General features: G+C 48.1%; 1 long non-coding RNA gene across 1 annotated transcript in view; it reads left to right on the top strand.

Moving 5' to 3' along the window:
* Positions 1–17,195, top strand: part of LOC113932038 — a 30,400-nt gene extending 13,205 nt beyond the window's left edge. The window contains exons 2-3 of the long non-coding RNA XR_003522947.1: positions 15,755–15,863; positions 17,108–17,195. This is a non-coding gene — a long non-coding RNA (uncharacterized LOC113932038). The remainder of the gene's footprint in view (positions 1–15,754; positions 15,864–17,107) is intronic.
* The last annotated feature ends 556 nt before the right edge of the window (positions 17,196–17,751 follow it).

Genomic DNA, 17,751 nt, shown 5'->3' with positions numbered 1-17,751 from the left:
GGCGTTTAAAGGAAATGTCATCAGGATCTGTGATGAAAATTGAATTTTCCCAATGCCTAAGGATGACTTTCTTTAACTAACTTAGCAGACTCCCGACCTGAAATGGAGGCAGATGTTCTAGTTTGCTTTGGATCTGCTATTCTCTCCCTGTTTCAGCCTCTTTGAAGGGTCCTGCCACCTTCTCCCCTCTCCTCCTTGGCTGCCTGCACGGCTTTGCCTGTCCTTTCTTCTGTTCCTCCCTCTCCTTCTTGAATGGAAACGTCTCCATTCTTCTTCCTCTTGTGCCCGCTTAGGTGCACAGGAAATTGGCAGCTCCTTTCCTCTTACTGACAAGGTGAGGCTCTGCTTCATCCCAATGCCTGGATTTCCCTCACTTTGCAGGGAGGATGCTACCTGCTTTCTGCACAGGGAAGGCAGTAGGGGTGAGGATCTAGAAATGCAAGGCTTGGCTTTTTTTTTTTTTTTTAAACTCTCAAGCGACCTAAACTGACATCTATTATATGCCCATTTCAACAGCCACCTCTGATTCTGATCTGGGGAGATGCCAGCTCATCATGGGAATGTGCATTAGATGACATGTGACACTCGTTCAGTCCAAATATAGGGTCCTGACTGCGCTCCACGCTCAGAGGTTGGGCCTCAGGCGTCCTTGGTTCCATATGGCTTCTTAGCATTTAGGGAAAGAGGATGCGGAAGACATAGCAGTGGGACAGGTTATGTGACCAGAGGCTTTGCCGTCAAGGAGAAAACTAAAAATCCTTTCTGCAAGTTTTTGGTCAAGCAATTGGCTTCACACACAGTAGTTTACACCTGCTCGTTTAAATAACTTGAATGTGACATCAGGCAATGGGCCACCAGCGTCCAGTTGGAACAGAAGACCCTGTATATGGACCCTGGAAGCACAGCCCATAAAATAACGAATGGGGAAAAACTCCACCCTCTGGGCTGAACAAACAGCCAGGTATAGTGTCTGGGAAACCCATCTCATGAAAGAGGGCTTTGTTCTTTCAGTAGACATCCTTAGGCTCTTTTCCCAATATGGGTCACCTGCCTTTTCCAAGATTCTGCCTTCTCTTTGGAGATTCACCCATTTGGCCAGGGAGCAACGAAGCTGAGAGCAGGCTTGACTATGAGAGGCCCTTCTCAGGCCTTTGAAATGTCTCCCCTCTCATCTCAGGTGTCCACCCCTCCAGACAGCCAGGGTCCCTCCTCTCCTCGATGCCTAGAGAATTAATCCAGCAGGAGGGGTGCACACTACCCGTGTGCACCCTTTCGAAAGCCGCTGTTTCTGACCTGCTTCCACGCCCCTAGCAGAATTCAGGAAATCATTAGTGTTGGGTGATCTTGTGTTTCAAGACTTCAATCTCCTGTACTTTGAAATTGAAATTCCTGAGCCTGCAAGGGACCTAACTCTGACAGCTGACTTATTGAACTCTCGCCAGCTTCAACAGCTCAGGGAGTCAATCTAGCCGCTCCACTCGTCGCAGCGCACAACCCGTCGGGAAGCTCAAGACCAAGCTGCATTTCTGAACACGAGAGCCGTGTCCATTTCCCCTGATGTCAGGGGAGAAGATGACATTAACTTGCACACTAATTAACAAATATTAGGATGGTGAAATGCCACGCAGGACTCCGCAGGCCTGACTCCCAGAGTAACTCCTCCTGCATTCAGGAATTGCTCTGCTTCCCTTCCCCCCTGGATAGAATGGATATTTGTTGCCCCTGCATTCCACTTTCTCCATCTGTAAAGTGGCCATAAGTGCTCGACTCAGCGGTATTAAAGTAACATTGAGTGCTCAGCACGGTCCCTGACATATGGCAAGACTGGGATATACGTTAGCAGTTACCGTTAGGAAGTGTGGAAAATTGAGATCCTTCTCAATCTGTCTAGGGCTTGATTACCATCTCTGTCTCCCGTCTCTGTTCTCTGCGCACACGGAGGTGAATATATACTTCCATCTGCCAAAAATGCCATTCCATGTCCTCCCATCTGGCCAATTTCTCTTTTTCCCATGAGGCTCCCTCTGGGGAAAGACGTGGGTTGTTCAGGGAGAATGAATGGCCTCCGTTCTGGACAACAATTCAATATGCTTCTTCTTCTGTCCTCGTCTCATATTTCTGTTGATGGGTCTGTTCCCCCTCGCACCCACCCCCTGCCCCATGCAAGCTCCATATGGACTGGGAATGCTGGTGTTGCTGGGGAGAACTGTTGCCCTCAGCCCATCCATTAATGCGTGCTGTCACTCACACAGGGACAGCTAGAATCGCCCTTGTGTGAAGCTGCCCCGTCATAAATCAGTCCCCATAGCCTAGGGCATCCTTCCTGGCACTTTTGACTTGGGACACATATTTGAAGCCCGAGTTTGTTTTCTCTCCCTTTTCCTTTGTGGTGTATCTCTCTTGACTGACAGCCACATGCAGCTCTCATTGTACATCAGCTTCATCTGATGCCTGCACCTTGACCTTCAAAGTAACGCTTGTGTTGACCAATAGCTTGTATTTTTAGTCAATGTCTTTATTATTTTTTTGGTTTAATTTTTTTTAATTTTTAAATTTTATTTGTTTCAGTTAATTAATATATAGTGTATTATTAGTTTCAGAGGAGGAGTTTAGTGATTCATCAGTTGCATATAACACCCAGTGCTCATTACATCAAGTGCCCTCCTTATTGCAATGTCTTTAAAATTTGGTGGAAATCCATTCAGATGTTTTCATTCAACAATAAATGAATAATAATGTAAATAAAAATTCCATAATAGCATAATTATCTAATAATATAATTTTACATTATTTAGTAATAGTATATTTTCAGTGATTAACATAGTTCCTGATACATGCTTCCAACCAGCATGTCAACTATAAACAATTCTATCAAATGCTCATACACACACACAAAAATCCATCAACACCCTTCTTTTTGGCCTCTAGGCCTGGGGCACAACTATATCATCGTTTGCCTTTTTAGTTCCTCTAAAAAGGAACTTGTTTACTGGGTTCCATATATATTTCTCTTTCTTGACCTACTTTCACATTTTACCAAGTCTCATCTAAAGGTACACGAATAGGGTTGGTTGGTTTTTTTCTTCATGCTTACATATCTGAAAATGTTATTCTACCTTTCTACTTGGTTGATAGTTTGGCTAGGTATAGAAAGTTAAGTTAAAAATAATTTTTTATTCAAAATTCTGATGATGTGGTTCCATAGCCTTCTAGTATTTGATGTTTTTTTTGAGATGTTCATTGTCATTCTGATTCTTACTCCCTTTGCAATTGATAACAGCTACTCTCTACCCACTGTGCACATAGAAACTTTTAGCATGTTCCGAAATATATGAACTGTCCATCAAGGACAGTTCCTTTTCCCACTTCTATCCCTTCCCTGAAATCTTCTAGTGACCATCCTGTGTACCAGATGTTCTGAATGTTGCGTTGCATTGCTCAGATGTTCTACAATGATGCATCTTGGTGTGGAATTCTTCTTTCTCTCTCCTTCCCTCCCTCCTTCCTTTTCTTTCGTTCTTCCTTAGCTTAAGAAGGACACACTTGATATGAAGTCATATATCCCTCAGTTCTAGGAAGTGTCTTTGTTATTATTTTTGGACAATTCTCTCCTGTTTTTATTTTCTGTTATTTCTAGAACATTTATTATGTAGACATTAGACTTCCATATGATTTTTTAAAAAAATATACTTACCTCAAATTGTCTTTTTTTAAAATATTCTAGAGATTCATTTTACTTCATTCTCTAAAAACTCTTGATTTTAAAAGAAATTTGCTATAATATTTTAATTTTTTTCAGCTTATTTGTGTTATTTGACACCCCACGCCTCATTTTTTCTTGCTTTATAAATGCAGTGGCTTCTGGTTTTTTTTTTTTTTTTTTGAGATGATATATTTTATGTTTTCTTATAATTGTCTTTTTTTTTTTAGATTTTATTTATTCATCTGAGACACAGAGATAGAGAGACAGCGCATGAGTGGGGGGAGAGGCAGAGGGAGAGGGAGAAGCAGGCTCCCCACTGAGCCAGGAGCCCGATGTGGGACTCGATCCCAGGAAGCTGGGATCATGACCTGAGCTGAAAGCAGATGCTTAACCATCTGAGCCACCCAGGCGCCCCTATAATTGTCTTCTTTTCCCTGGGTTATTTTGTTCTTTTTTTTTATTTCTGGGTCTCATTCTTCATTCTGAAAGCTTCCCTCTAATGTCTGGTGGTCCCTGATGGACAGTTCATATATTTTGGAACACGCTAAAAGTTTCCAGGTGCACAGTGGGTAGAGAGTAGCATTATCCTGTATGTTTCACTTGAAAAAAAATCATCTAATGTTGCATCTTTTTCATCAAAGGACCCAAAATGTTAGTAATGGCTGAAATGTGCTTCCCTGGGGTTCTCCAGAAATAAAGCTTCCATTCTTCCTCTTGGGAAGATAAGTGCCTGGCTGCTGGTATTCTGGGAGTAGAGAACCTTAGCCCTCAACCTGGCTTGAAGTCCCAAGTCTGTAGGCTCGCTGTTAAAATTTCTTCAGAACATAAACCTTCAAGTTCTTATAGTGGCTATGAGGGTCTAGAGGAAAACAGAGGATCTAACTATTCTCTGTAAAATTAGTTTCCTTATGCCTTGAGTAGCTGGCTCATTGGGAGCTCTGGGGGCTCCTGGAGGAGGGAGTCGCTGCTCACATATCATCCTTTCCCCTCCCCAAACACTTCCCTTGTAACTTCCTCCAGTTTTATTTCCCATCTCCTATTGTCTTCCATCCTATATTCTCTGTCCTATTGGCTAATACCATGTCATATTTTACTGTCATTTGATCATCTGTTTTGAGTGGAAAGAACAGGTGTGTATGCTCATTCAGTTATTTCCCCACAAATAACTTTTAAGTATGTATCTTTCATCTTTCAGGAACTCCCTTTGATGTCCCCATGTGAAACATGAATCAATGTTGCCAATAGCAGACTTGGGTCAGTGTGGGGTTTTCTCTGGGTATTGGGTCACTTTTATAATGACACAAAATCTCCCTCCACACAGTCCTTTCTCCCCCAGAAAGGTCACGCTCCCAGAAGATCAAGTGTAGGACAAGGCAGGAGACTTAATGAGACTGACTTTATCCATCTTTGCTCTTTGTTCTTGACTAGCATGCTGAATGTTTCTTGGGTGGGTAAATGAATCATTGAATAAAGCACATAAAGAAATTAGAACCTTTCTTGGTAAAAATGATATTAAGGGTTGGCCTGTAGAAAATAGTGGGACTGCTGTTTCCTCAATTCAGTAATAGTGGACATTTACTGTCCTATATTAAGTGATCTACTAAGTCCCAGGACTGTGGTAGATACTCCAGTCACCAATGAATAAGATAAAGAAGCTGATAATTTGAACACACTTTGGTGTGTAATGTTTGAGTATATATATAGGCAGATATTTTCCTTTTGTATATATTTATGTAATAATGTATATATGATTAATATATACATCAACATATACACACATATAATTATAAAGTTAAAAATCCATAACCCCACCATTTAAGGTGTAAGACCATATTTTTGAATAAAAGTAAGAAATGAAAATGGGAGATTTAGAATAAAAAGTACAGGATCTCTTCAACCCCTTTCTGTAGTCCTTCTCAGTAATTACTGTAAATAGTGTGTGTGTGCATGTGTGTGCGTTTATTTTCTTACATAAAAATAGAAACATCCTGTAGTGTTTTGAGTCTCTTTTCCACTTAAGAAATCTTAGAGATCTTTTCTTAAATTTTATTTTATTATGTTATGTTAATCACTGTACATTACATCATTAGTTTTTGAAGATTTTATTTATTTGAGAGAGAATGAGGGATAGCACGAGAGGGAAGAGGGTCAGAGGGAGAAGCAGACTCCCTGCTGAGCAGGGAGCCCGATTCGGGACTTGATCCTGGGACTCCAGGATCATGACCTGAGCCGAAGGCAGTCGCTTAACCAACTGAGCCACCCAGGCGCCCTACATCATTAGTTTTTTTGTTTTTTTTGTTTTTGTGTGTGTGTGTGTGTGTGTGTGTGTGTTTTAATCATTTTTTATTGTTATGTTAATCACCATACATTACATCATTAGTTTTTGATGTAGTGTTCCATGATTCATTGTTTGCATGTAACACACGGTCCTCCATTCAGTACATGACCTCTTTAATACCCATCACCAGGCTAACCCATTCCCCCACCCCCCTCCCCTCTAGAACCCTCAGTTTGTTTCTCAGAGTCCATAGTCTCTCACGGTTCATCTCCCCCTCTGATTTCCCCCCCTTCATTTTCCCCTTCCTACTTTTTTTTTTTTTAACATATAATGTATTATTTGTTTCAGAGGTACAGGTCTGTGATTCAACAGTCTTGCACAATTTACAGCGCTCACCATAGCACATACCCTCCCCCATGTCTATCACCCAGCCACCCCATCCCTCCCACTCCCCATCACTTCAGCAACCCTCAGTTTGTTTCCTGAGATTAAGAATTCCTCTTATCAGTGAGATCATATGATACATGTCTTTCTCTGATTGACTTATTTCGCTTAGCATAATACCCTCTAGTTCCATCCATATCGTTGCAAATGGCAAGATTTCGTTCCTTTTGATGGCTGCATAATATTCCATTGTATATATATACCACATCTTTATCCATTCATCTGTTGATGGACATCTTGGCTCTTTCCATAGTTTGGCTATTGTGGACATTGCTGCCATAAACATCGGGGTGCACGTACCCCTTTGGATCACTACATTTGTACCTTTGGGGTAAATACCCAGTAATACAATTGCTCAGTTGTACGGTAGCTCTATTTTCAACTTTTTGAGGACCCTCCATACTGTTTTCCAGAGTGGCTGCACCAGCTTGCATTCCCACCAACAGTGTAGGAGAGTTCCCCTTTCTCCGCATCCTCGCCAACATCTGTCATTTCCTGACTTAATTTTAGCCATTCTGACGGGTGTGAGGTGGTATATCATTGAGGTTTTGATTTGGATTTCCCTGATGCCAAGTGATGTTGAGCACTTTATCATGTGTCTGTTGGCTATTTGGATGTTGTCTTTGGAAAAATGCCTGTTTATGTCTTCTGCCCATTTCTCGACTGGATTATTTGTTCTTTGGGTGTTGAGTTTGATAAGTTCTTTATAGATTTTGGATACTAGCCCTTTATCTGATATGTCATTTGCAAATATTTTCTCCCATTCTGTCGGCTGTCTTTTGGTTTTGTGGACTGTTTCTTTTGCTGTGCAAAAGCTTTTTATCTTGATGAAGTCCCAATAGTTCATTTTGCCCTGGCTTCCCTTGCCTTTGGCGATGTTTCTAGGAAGAAGTTGCTGCGGCTGAGGTCAAACAGGTTGCTGCCTGTGTTATCCTCTAGGATGTTGATGGACTCCTGTCTCACATTTAGGTCTTTCAACCATCTGGAGTCTATTTTTGTGTGTGGTGTAAGGAAATGGTCCAGTTTCATTCTTCTGCATGTGGCTGTCCAATGTTCCCAACACCATTTGTTGAAGAGACTTTTTTTCCAATGGACATTCTTTCCTGCTTTGTCGAAGATGAGTTGACCATAGAGTTGAGGGTCCACTTCTGGGCTCTCTATTCTGTTCCATTGAGAGATCTCATTCTTTTGTAATGACTGCATACTCTCTCACTCTTTATATGTGGCATATTTTAATTAATCTGTTTTTTTCCTTCCAGATTTTTACTACTACAAACTCATGTCATAGGCATCCTGGCATTTCTGCTTTGCATCAGGTGGAAACCCATGAGAAGCCAGTGGCTTCTCCAGTTTGGTTTGGGGTTTGGCATCCAGGCAGTGTTCCCTTCTGTCTTGCTCCTGCCTGGCAACTAGGCATAGGCAAGAGTAAAAAGGTTGACAAGAGCCTAGCTTTCAGAGAACTCCGACTGCCCAGGATGCAAATCCACTTACTTCCAAGGAGAATTTTCAACCCCATCTCCCAAATTCTCTTTCAGTTGGGAGAAAACAGAATCTCTTTTTAATTAATAAGATGTGTCATTATCACCATCCCCTTTCTGCCTCCTCGAAATGGGTCTCAGGTCCATAATCCTCTCCTTGTTGAGAAAGGACGATGGCTTCTTCAACATCCAGGTAAAGCAGAATGAACCAAGTCCTCTTTGGTGCTCACACAGCATTTATTCCTAACCTGTTTGAGAGACCAAGGGTATCTAGGACTTTCTCCACCCCCAGTAGAGGGAGTAGGGAAGAGGTTGGTAGAACATCCTTCTGTATAATTGTGACTGGGCAGAGGGTCCATCTTAGTGAACCAGAGTGAGACAGTAAAGCAGAAATGTCCGAATTGCTATGAATGTGACAGCCCAGGGTCAGAACCACGCGACCAGGTGTGGGGGTAAGATAAAGCTGCAAAGAGGCAGTAATTAATGAAAAGGGAAGCTGAGTGGTTTGGGGAGTTTGCGGAGGAAGCAAGCACCAACTGGACGCTCTTTTTGGAAAGCCAGGGTGTCTCATTGGTGTGAAAAAGCTGGGTAAGCTCAGCTGATTCCTTCTCACACACCACCATAGTCGTATGTCAGTTTGTTTGTCTTACGACTCATCTGGGAGGTCCTCGAGGTCAGGGGCTGCGTGTTATTGATGTCTGTCTCAGCACTCAGCAGAAGGGTCTGGCGCACAGTGGGTGCTCAGGCTGCGTGTGTGAAATGAAAGCAGTAGTCTCAAACCTGGCTCTGCAGGAGAATCGCCGGAGTAAAACCAAACCCCACATCCCTGGGCTTTATTCCAGACCTCAATCGGAATCTCTAGGGGACAAACCCTGAGACTCAACTGTTTAGAGAAGATCCTTGTTCTGAAGCATCCAGCCCTCTACTTAGCACTCTGTGGCCTGCAGTGTGGAAGCCCATCACTTGACCTGTGCTATTGTTGCGGAGAATAATCAGAGCAGTGAGAAACAAGCAACACTCGGAGAAGCCGGAGAACTCGGGTTTATTTTACGCCGGCGGACCCAGATGAGCTCGCACTCGAAATTCTGGGCCCTGGGTAGTGGGGTTACAGGGTTTTTATAGGGGAGTGCAGGGGGTCAGGTTCCAAGGGCCTATGCTGACTGCTGGTAGGTGGGTTTAAACTGGGGGGAGGCAGGGGTTTGCTTTAGGTGGGAACAGTGGTTAGGGCAGTGCAAGGGTTTGTGGCAGGAAGCCTGTTTACAGAAGCAGAAACAGCTGGTTATCTCTTGCTTCCAGGGGGCTTCTAGTTATCTCTTGCTCTTTCTAGCAACTTTTCATCTACTGGCGCCTCCCGGCCTGGGCTGCTCTGGGTAATTTTCCTCTTCATGCCCCCCTTTCCAAGCCTTTTCTAACTTAGAATGGGCATTGACCATTACCATTGGGTTTCTGTTGGTGTAGAGGTCTGTACTGAGTTACCAGCAGTGGCAATTTAATTGATTTCATCCGAGAGCTGATGAAAGGGGTGATAAGATTAATAACACATGGACCGAACAGGAGCGCCAATAGAATCATGAGGAGTGAGCCAGCTAAGGGAAGGAGCCATGTGGCCCAGCCCCAGACATTATACCAGTTACCCCAAGAGTTGGCTAATTCTTGGCTCCTGCGTACAATCCGATCTTGGAGTTGTTGGATTGTGTCTCTGGATAACCCTGACTGGTTCATGTAGAAACAACATTCCTCATTCAGGAAGAGGCAGAGTCCCCTCTTTTCAGCAGTGAGCAGGTCTAAGCTCCTCTGTTTTTGTAGTACCACGGCTGCTAGGGAGTCTATCTGATCTTGTATAGTCATTATAGACTTAGCCACCTGCTCCGTATCTTCTGCGAGATTTTCTGGCAGCTGGTTGTAGTAATAGGATGAGGTGACTGCTCCTGTCTGCCTGCCCACGGCTGTTGTCATGCCTAGTTCAACCAATAGCGGGGTGACTTGGATGGTCCTCTTAGACCACGTGCGTGCCAACAAGGGGATGGGAAGGGATTGATTACTGGGCACTATACCCAGGGAGTAAGAAGCACCCATGTACATGTCCCTGTCCTGTTAGCTGGCAACATCGATAAATGTATCTCCCACACATGAAAAGGGTGCTAGGTTCTGGAGTGCACCATGGTGTGGCAGATGTGCACCCATCAAGCGAAGGGCAGTTGTGGGTTTGGAGACATTGGGTGGCGGACAGACTTCCTACTGAATGTGTTCCCCCAGGATAATGGACACAGTCAGGGGCCTGGCAAGACAACAGTACATTGGCTGATTTGGGGTCTATCTCTGCAGGCTTGGGAGGGGTCGGCTGTGGGCCTGATCAGGTTAAGGAAACTCAGGGAGCTTGCTATAAGCTGAAGGGGCCCAGTCTGCAGGCAGAGCCAGCAATCAGCGGCCAAGCGAGGGTTGGCTGTGTGGAGTAAGTGGTGGACCCCTTCTGTCACATCACTTACTTGAGGGTCTAAGGCGAGAGGTCCCCGATGGGGAGGAAGCCTTAGCAGGTTCCCAGCAGGTCGGACCCTTTACCTCGGGACATCTTGGATCCCTATAGCCCCAATACAGCCTAGGCTTAATACTTCCAGTCATGAGTTCCTTTCCTTTACTGTGACAAATAGTGACCTCCCTCAGGTCATAACATTGTCTCGGCATGCTAGGGTATACTGAGGTGCAAGAACAGGGAGACCGTGGGGTTGGTGTTGCCTGTCCTGGGTTGGGAATGGCCATAGCTAGAGTGAGAGTGAGGGTTCGGGCAGGGGCCTTCTGGACAGGAGTGGGGAGAGGCCGTCGAGGAGGCGGGGGATCCCCAGGGGGCAGGGCCGCATAGCAGCAGTTGGGGCATCGATCTGTCGGGTGACTGGACACGTAGAATAGACCCTCGTGTTGACAGAGGGTCAGGTGGGCTCTAGCACATGTCTGGAGGACATTTGACTAAGAGGGCTGGTGGTAATGCTGGCATGTACATGGCGGTTGGCTGGTGCCCCCTAGCATCCTCACACCTTGCGGCTGGTGGGATTGACTGTCCCCAGTCATGTCATCATCCAGGTAGCCCGAGCTTAGCCCTATAACCAACAGCCGCAGCGTTAGCGTCAGAGGATTCATTTTAAAGCAGGGGCAGGGACAGTTACAAGAAGCAGTAGATTCCACTGAATAGACTCACTATACCTATAAAGACTATGGCTAGGGTGATTTTCTGTGTCCAATTCCAGTCGCCTGGGGCTGATTCAGCTAGACCCACGGAGAACACCAGGGTCACAAGTGCCACTATTATTACTGGTATGGGATGGCACCAAGACTTCAGTGTCCAAATGTCCCCTGTTGAGTTCCTCAAGCTTCCACCGTGTGTTGACCGCTCGGCCTCCAGGTTTGCGACTGGAGCAAGGTCGTGGACTCCTCAAGTGGGGGATCCGTGGATTTCTGTGGGGCGTCAGGTGGGGCCAGAGGCCCCCCTGGCAGCTGTGGGCTGCTGGGTCGTCTTCTGGGTCTTTAACTTGAGGGGGTCGGTCGGGTCTCAAGCTGTCTGCCAATCATGTGGGTTGGCGAGGGCTGCTGCCTTCTTTACTCGGCAGTGATGGATCCAGGGAGTGATACCTGCAACTTTAACAGCATGGGAGTTGCCGATATTACTAGATGGGGGCCCGCCCAAGTGGGTTGGAGCGGCTCCTTCTTCCAATCTTTTACCCATTATCATGTCCCATGGTTGGTGGGGATGGGCCCAATTACCCATGGGGGTAGGGATCCTTTCTAAAACTTCTGGGGAGATGTGGCGTAGAGTTTTTCCCAGGGCTTGGAGGTGTCGGGACATTTCTAAGTCTCTAATCTGTTTGAGGTCTCCTCTAAGCCTGCTTATTATGGGGGGGGTGGCCTGCCATAGACAATCTCTATAGAGTGTGCCCTGCGCAGGGCTAGCGGTAACATTTCCACCCAGGAGTTTCCTGGCAGAGTTTGGCTAAAATTGTTTTAAGAGTCTGGTTCATGCACTCTACTTTCCCTGAGCTCTGGGGTCTGTATGCTGTATGGAGCTTCCATTTTATTTTTAAGGTTTTGGCTAGCCTTGGACTATTTCTGCCACGAAACTTGGTCCGTTGTCTGAGCCGATGGAAAGGGGAAGCCCATACCTGGGGATGACCTCTCCCAAGAGGGCTTTTATTACTTCTCGTGCCTTCTCTGTGCACGTGGGGTAAGCCTCAACTCACCCTGAGTGCAAACTAGGACCAGGAGGTATGGGTATTCTTGGCATGGCTTGACCTCTCTGAAGTCAGTCTCCAGGTCCTTGAAAGGCATAGTGCCCATTGTTTGTATCCTGGGGCGTGGTCTAGGTCCTTGATTTGCCTTATTTCATGTGCATATACGGCACCTAGTGCCTGTTTGGGCACACAGGGTGGGGAGCTTGAGGATGAAATAGTATCTGCCCAGCAGTTTTCTCCAGGGCTGTTTTTCCCAAGTGAGTTCGTGATGTTGCTTTATTAGGGGGATTGCTACAGGACTGGGGACGGGAAGTCTCTGGCCGGGCAGTTTCCACCGGCCCCCTTCTCCTTTTATTTCCCGCCCCCCCCCCCTCATTTTTTGCCCATAATTCTTCTTCCTTGGTGTAATTTGGGACAGGAGGCAACTCTGGAGCTAACGAGAGTTTAGTGGCCCATCCCATTTCCCTGGGGGAACCCTGTTTTTCTGCCGCCGGCCTTGCCGTCTGGTCAGCCAGGCGGTTTCCCCCAATGACAAAGTCTGTGCCCCTTTGATGGCCCCAACAGTGGATGACTGCTACCTGGGACAGTTGCCAGACTGCTTCCAGCAGTTGGAGGATTTCTTCCTTGTTAATGGCCCCGCGGGGTGCCATTAACAAGGTGTAGGGTGGCAAAGGCATACCTTCAATTGGTATAGATGTTTCCTCATTTTCCTTTTGCATGTTGTAGTGCCTGGATTCATGCCCAGAGTTTGGCTCGCTGTGTGGACCATCCTTGGGGTAAGGCTCGGGCCTGTATAATGTTATTGACAGTGGTCACCACGAATCCGGCTCTCCGTTGTCCTCGAATGAAGCTGCTTCTGTCCGTGAAGGCTTAAGTCAGGATCTGAGAGGGGGACATCCGTCCAGTCCGGTGTGCTGGAGTAAACTTCGTCTATTACCTCTTCATGGTCGTGATCAGGCGGTCCTTCCTCTGCTGGCAGGAAGGGGGTGAGGTTTAGAGTCCGCACGGTCTTGAGCCCGACTGCGCGGGGGGGCGGTCCTCACATAACAGTCCTTGGTAACGGGCCATTCTGGAGCTCGTCAGCCATTCGTGTCCCTGTCCATTCACTGGGGCCGTAACTGCATGGGGGAATTGTGACGTTGATGCCCTGTCCTAAGGCCAGTTTATCAGCCTCCCTAATCAGGGCCACTATGGCAGCTCGGGCCCAGAGACATGGTGGCCAATGTGATGCCACTGGGTCCAGGTGTTTCGAGAGGTGGGCCACAGGCCGCTGCCATGGACCCACTGTTTGGGTGAGGACTCCCAGGATTTGTCGGCGTTCTTCCACGGTGGAGAGCGTCAGGAGACTCCAGTGGCAATCATCCCACGTGGGCTGGTGGGTCTGGAACAGGGGTTCCAATAGGACAACCTCTTTCATGAACGAAGAGGTTGACCGGGCCGCGTTACATCTGGCAGTCCCGATGCAGGGGTGCTCGCCAGCAGTTTCTTTAATTCCTGGAAGGCCTTTTCTTGGTCCTGCCCCCCAGTTTAGAGAGTCCTTGCCTGGTCCCGCTGTGTCCTCACAGAGGGGCTTTGCCAGAGCTGAGAATCCAGGGATCCAGATGTGGCAGAACCCTGCTGCTTCCAGGGATTCTCAGACTTCCTTTTTGGTCTTAGGCTGTGGGATAGAACAGATAGTCTGCTTTCTCTCTGGGCCTAGGGCACGTCTGTCACCCCTTGGAGATGACAAACCCGAGGTAGCAGACTTCTTGCTGGCAGATTTGAGTTCCCTTCCAGGAAACTTTGTAGCCGGGTTCAGAGAGTCAGGTCAGTAATGCCCTCGTCCCTTCCCAGGATTTCTCTTGGCTGGAGCTTGCCAAGAGTCAGTCATCCCCGTATTGGAGCAGGGTGCAGTGTGGATTTTCTGTCGGGAAGGTGGATAGGTCCGCTGCCAGGGCTTCTCCAAATATCATGGGTGAGTTCTTGAACACCTGTGGCAGTCTGGTCCAAGTCATCTGTGTCTTCCTCCCGGTGTGGGGGTCCTCCTGTTTGAAGGCAAACAGCAAATGGCTAGCTGGAGCCACGGGGAGGCAGAAGAAAGCATCCTGTAAGTCCAAACAGGTAAACCAGCTTGCTTCTGGTGGCAGGAGGCTTAGGAGAGTCTAGGGGTTGGGAACCACTGGGTATAGTGTGACCACGGTATCGTTGACTGACCGCAAGTCCTAGATAGGACAGTAGCCACTTCCTCCTGTTTTCTTGACTGCTAACAGTGGGGTGTTCCACAGCGACTGGCATTTGATCAGTATTCCTGAATCCTTTAGTCATTGTAAGTGGGCCTAAATCCCTAGTTGTGCCTCCTGGGGCCCTGGATATTGTCTCTGTCAAACTGGGAGGGCCAGGGCCCCTGGTTTGAGACCCACCACTATTGGCGCATGCTTAAGGGCCAGGCTGGGAGGTCCTTCTTTAGCTCAGACATCAGGGAACTTGTTCAACAGCCTGGTCGGCTTCGTGGGGTCTCTTTCTTGGCAGTAAAATCGCCATTCATTTTCTGCAGGAACAGTTACTGCCACGATGAGGGAATTTGGCCTTCCCAAGGTGAGGCTTGTAGGCCCCCCTGGGGTGAAGGTAATCTGGGCCCCATGTTCCATCAGTAAGTCTCTACTAGGAAGGGAATGGGGCACTCTGGTAGGTACAGGAATTCATGAGTCACTGTGTGCCCCCCCCCCCCCCAGTTGGCATGTTCGGGGTCTGCAAAACGGGTGGGCAGTTTGAGAACCAGTCACCCTGACAAGTGTGGCCTTACGGCCTGTGAGTGGGGCCATGGGTGTGGTGACCACTGAATGCTCAGCGCCTGTGTCTATCATGACAGTCAATGGCTGGCCCCCCACTTTCATTTTGACCACAGGCTCTTGGGGACCTAATCAAAGGGAGCCTGGTCTTGCCTAGTCTGACTCAATCCCAGCCAGACCCATAAGGTCTTGCATTTCGGGGTCAGGCTGCCATTTTGTTTTCCTTTTTTCTGAAGTAATTTTGTCGCCCTTGTGTTGGTTCCTGAAAGTGGGGACATTCATTTTCCCAGCGGCCACACTCCTTACAACAGGCACATTGATCTCATCGGAGTGGGCCCCTCCTATTGGGTACCCCCTTTTGCGGTGGGGCTGACTGTCCAGTTGGGTCCGGTTTTCCCAGTGCTGCGGCCAGCAACGATACCTTGGTTTTCATTCTTTTATCTGCTTCTTGTTTGGCCTCACAGTCTCGATTTGCAAAGACCTTATTCACCACTTCTATTAGCTGGGTAGTATTCATGCCAGCGAAGCCTTCAAGTTTCTGGAGTTTCTGGGAAATATCGGTGTATGATTGAGTCACGAATGCTAAGTTGACCATTCGTTGGTTTTTTTGGGGCCTCTGGATCAAATGGGGTGTATACTCGGAAGGCCTCGCATAGCCTCTCGTAGAAGTCAGTCGGTGATTCTTCTGATTTCTGAATAACTGCCACAGTTTTGGTCATGTTGGTTGGCTTCTTTGCCCCTGCTCTGAGTCCTCGTAGAAAAGCTGTACAGTATCGACTTAGGGTGGCTAGTCCCTTGGCCATACGGAAATCCCAGCCAGGCCGAGTGTCGGGTGCTGCCTCTAGCGTCCATGATTCTGCATTTAGGGTTCCATATGGGAGCTGGCCTTGGAGCCAACGACATGTCTCGGTGAGGATTTGTCGGCGTTCTTCCGTGTTGAAGAGCATCAGGAGAATCCGGCGGCAATCATCCCACGTGAGTTGGTGGGTCTGGAACAGGGACTCCAGGAGGTCGGTCATGGCCTGAGGCTTCTCTGAAGATAGATGAGAATAGAGTGTCCGGGCTGGATGGTGCCATCAGCGTTTCTCCGTTGTGGCCGTTGCATCTCACGGAGCGGCATCTGGAGAGCCGTGGGTTGGGGGAACCGGAGCCTGAGACAAGCGTAGATGTCATCGGCTCATGGGCTGGGGGCTGGGGCTCCAGGACGGGGGCAGGCTCGGAATTCCCTCTGGGCTTGGCGGTTGTTTAGGAGGCTGAGGTGGGCTCACTGAAGGCGGTGGGCTATCCAGAAGGTGGGGGCATCAGCTGTCCCAGTGGTGGTGCACTCGGGGCATATGGCGGGGGGGCACGAATGGATTGTCCTCAGCGTCTGGGTCTCCCTGATAAGCAGGCTTTGCTTTCTTAAGCCCTTGGGCTCTTTTACTTGGGTTACAAATATCCTGCTCTGGCCCTTCCTATTAGTGTGGAATCAGACACACGGCGGCAGAGTTTGGGCTATCTGAAGCCAAGAATCAATATATGGGACTTGGTCAGGGTGTCTGGGAGTCCCGACCACAACTCTGTAAGTGGCCTGGACGGTGGGTAGGTCTAGGGTACCCTCAGAGGGCCAGCCGACCCCAAAGGTGGGCCATTCCAGTTCACATAATGTGCATAATTTTCCAGGATACACTTTGATCCCATAGTCTCCTGAGAATTCCTTCTTAAAATTTTTGAGCATACAGTCTGGGACTGTAGGTTTTGAAGAGCTTCTGCCCGTGATGAACAGAGGCTCTCTTGGCCACCCTGTGTGTTCCCTCCCTGCCTTGGTGGCGCAAAGACAAACAAAGGGTGGGTGTCCCTCCAAAGGAGAGACCAGATGCCTGCCTGTCCGCTCTCCCGGAGGAGACGTGGGTGCCTCTTAGCCATAGCGAGTCCATATAAGCCCCAGACTGGTGCCCTGAAAGGGTTCGCCCTAGACTCTATGAGGTCACCACGGAAACAGGTTGGGGCCCACTCAGACTCTGTAGTCTCAAGACTGTGGAGCCACAAACTCAAACAGGCCGTTCATTCACTCACGCATTCACACCGAAGTTATTACAGGACCTCCCCCGCGGCCCCCCCCCCCCCCCCCATCCTGGGAGGTCCCTGTCCTGTGTAATTCCTTTTGAAAATTCCTGGGAGGTGATCAAGCTCCCCTTCCGCTTGGTGGAGCAGGACCTAACTACGGATTATCTTCCCAGGAGGCTTACCGAGTCCGGACGAGCTGCCAGGCAAGGTGGTCCACTTCTCCTTGGAGTGCGGCTGGGGCAAGACTGCCTGGGGTGAAGGAGGAACCGGAATACTGTTGGGTGGCCCCCTGCCTCGTTCAGTCCCGAGTCCCTTCCTGCTCCGGTGCAGCCCGGCCACCGACCTGTGACTCAAGGGCCCAGAATGGTTGGAATCTCGCTGGGGCCTCCAGAAATGCTGCAGAAAATAATCAGACTGGTGAGAAACCAAGCGACACTCGGAGAAGCCGGAGAACTCGGGTTTTACGCCGGCGGACCCAGAGGAGCTCACACTCAAAATTCTGGGCCCTGGGCAGTGGGGTTACAGGGTTTTTATAGGGGAGTGCAGGGGGTCAGGTTCCAAGGGCTATGCTGACTGCTGGTAGGTGGGCTTAAACTGAGGGGAGGCAGGGGGTTGCTTTAGGTGGGAATGATGGTTAGGGCAGTGCAGGGGGTTTGCGGCAGGAAGCCTGTTTACAGAAGCAGAAACAGCTGGTTATCTCTTGCTTCCAGGGGGCTTCTAGTTATCTCTTGCTCTTTTTAGCAACTTTTCATCTACTGGGGCCTGCCGGCCTGGGCCTGCTCTGGGTAATTTTTCTCTTCACTATGGTTCTCATCCC

The sequence above is a fragment of the Zalophus californianus genome, chromosome 10 (genome assembly GCF_009762305.2).
Source record: "Zalophus californianus isolate mZalCal1 chromosome 10, mZalCal1.pri.v2, whole genome shotgun sequence".
Lineage (NCBI taxonomy): Eukaryota > Metazoa > Chordata > Mammalia > Carnivora > Otariidae > Zalophus > Zalophus californianus.
This window is presented reverse-complemented; position numbering and strand designations above follow the sequence as displayed.